Source organism: Physella acuta, unplaced genomic scaffold (genome assembly GCF_028476545.2).
Source record: "Physella acuta isolate Inbredline_101_S28 unplaced genomic scaffold, ASM2847654v3 ptg002161l, whole genome shotgun sequence".
In the NCBI taxonomy this organism is placed as follows: Eukaryota; Metazoa; Mollusca; class Gastropoda; family Physidae; genus Physella; species Physella acuta.
The window spans coordinates 20001-22500 of record NW_026733662.1 but is presented as its reverse complement, the minus strand read 5'-3'; the positions used below and the strand labels follow the sequence as shown (position 1 = coordinate 22500).

The following is a 2500-nucleotide window of genomic DNA, read 5'->3' as shown; positions in this document are numbered from 1 at the left end:
CCGTTTCAATCGCTCTTCGTGTGGACGTGTATTATTTCTAGTCATGTGTTGTGTAGATGATTCGCTTAAGGTAGGTGTTCGGACTTATTTCTTTAATATTAATTAAACCGTATTTGCCTTGTCGGCCTTAAAATAAAGCTATTTTTTTTTCATCGCAATCGAAGTGTTAGATCTAGAATCTAGTTCCCGCCTCCGCTTCGCTAATTCGACTTAATGTAACTATGACACAACTATTAAATCTAGAGTCTCTATTTTAATTAAATAATTAGGAATTCTATCTCTAGATGATATCTAATCTATTCCCACACGTGTGTGCAAGTAGGATTTAACGTCAGAACAGGTGTGGTGGTCTAGGCGTCGCTATTTTTGACGGTAGGAATTTTTTTTTTAAATTCGTAAAATTTTATATAGACTTTATATAGCAATTTACTAAGACCGACCCTAACGCCCAGTAAATATTTAATTACCACATTGTTATGGACACGGTGTATTAGGTAGGGCCGAGGGCTATCCATAGGTACCAATTTTTAAATTTTGTGACAATTAGGAGCCGAGTTATAAAATAAATTTAAAATACTGGTTCTGGTCTTAGACTTTATATAGCAATTTACTAAGACCGACCTTAATACCCATTAATTATTTAATTAGCGCATAGTTATGGACATCCTGTATTAGGTTGGGCCCAGGGCTATCCGTAGGTACCAAGTTTATAATTTTGTGACGATTATTAGTCGAGTTATAAAATAAATAAAAAAAACTGGTTCTGGTTTGCACTACATTTCTTTCTTCTTTAACGGCGGACTCCCGGTCCAGCCCCATGGGTTACCCGTGAGCCGGGGCCTCGTTAGCCTGGACGGCTCCGATGTGACCGCGGATTGTTGTGGCCCGCCTCAGCCCGAGTCGAGATCACCCTTCCGATCGAAGGTGGACGCCATAGGGCGCCCGGGATAGCCCGGGGCGCTGTTCGTCACCCGAGCGCAGGGGCGCCGGGAGACGCCCCCGGTGAAGTTTGGCGGGTGATTCTGGTAGAGCTCCCCACCCCGATCGCAGGACACCCCTCGCCGCCCGCCCAGGTGTCGAGGTGGCCGCGGGGGAACTCGGGGCGTTTTGGCTCCCCCTTGTGCCGGAGCGGCGCCCTCGGTCCCAGAACGCCCCTGGCGGGTGATTCGCATGCCCCCTGGGGTGGGGAACGCGGGTGGGTGGTCGTAAAGCGTGTAACCGCAGTGGGGGCGGCCCCTTAGTCGGGGGCGCCAAAGTTGGCACCCCACCTGGGGCGCCCCCCGGAAGTGTGGCGCCCGCGCGAGTGAGCCCCGTAGATGCGCCCCGACACCCCCGCGCCGCCCCCCGGGTCGCGGCACCCCCGGCGCCCTCCGTGCGGGCTCCCCTCATGGGGCGGCACCCCGGTCCTCCCCGAGACTATGTACCCGATTTTTCGGTTTAACACTAGAGGTATGGGCAGAAATACGGCGGTTAAAACGGTCTGTATCTACTATTGTGGAGGTGAGTGTCGGTGAAGCCTCTATGTGACGCTAGGATCCGCGCTCCCTCGCAGCCAGCGACATGTGCCCGATCTGACCGTGCGTGGCTCAGTCTCCCGACTAGCTTCCCGGTAAAATGCGGGCTCGGCGCGCAGGTCGCGCCAGTGAAGGTAAAAGTACGTGTCCGTAGCGTGAAGCCAGCGGCGACGCGCAGTGCTAACGCAACCAAGCAGTATTGGTGGCTCGATAAAAGTCTCGCACTGGCCCAGCCCTCGGAACGGGCGACGGGTCTGCAAAACGCAGTCGGCTCGATGCAAATCGAGAGATTTCCCGGCGACGCCGTGTTTACGGTGAAGGGGGAAATGTGAGCGGTCCGATGTGAAAAAATCCGGGAATGCCGGGATCCGTTCTCTCGCTAGAGCGTTGTCTCCCGTCCCGCGATGTGTTGTGGAAAAACGTCTCGCAAACGATAGCTATCTGGTTGATCCTGCCAGTAGTCATATGCTTGTCTCAAAGATTAAGCCATGCATGTCTAAGTTCACACTGTCCCATGGTGAAACCGCGAATGGCTCATTAAATCAGTCGAGGTTCCTTAGATGACACGATCCTACTTGGATAACTGTGGCAATTCTAGAGCTAATACATGCAATCGAAGCTCCGACCTTTATCGGGAAGAGCGCTTTTATTAGTTCAAAACCAATCGGCGCGGCCTCGCAAGGGGTTGCGTCGTCCCATTTGGTGACTCTGGATAACTTTGTGCTGATCGCATGGCCTCGCGCCGGCGACGCATCTTTCAAATGTCTGCCCTATCAAATGTCGATGGTACGTGATATGCCTACCATGTTTGTAACGGGTAACGGGGAATCAGGGTTCGATTCCGGAGAGGGAGCATGAGAAACGGCTACCACATCCAAGGAAGGCAGCAGGCGCGCAACTTACCCACTCCCGGCACGGGGAGGTAGTGACGAAAAATAACAATACGGGACTCTTTCGAGGCCCCGTAATTGGAATGAGTACACTTT

General features: G+C 52.2%; 1 non-coding gene across 1 annotated transcript in view; it reads left to right on the top strand.

Annotated features, from left to right (window-relative positions):
- The first annotated feature begins 1952 nt into the window (after window positions 1-1952).
- Window positions 1953-2500, top strand: part of LOC131932398 (small subunit ribosomal RNA) — a 1863-nt gene continuing 1315 nt past the window's right edge. Inside the window, exon 1 of the ribosomal RNA XR_009384555.1 lies at window positions 1953-2500. This exon is cut by the window's right edge and continues 1315 nt beyond it. This is a non-coding gene — a ribosomal RNA (small subunit ribosomal RNA).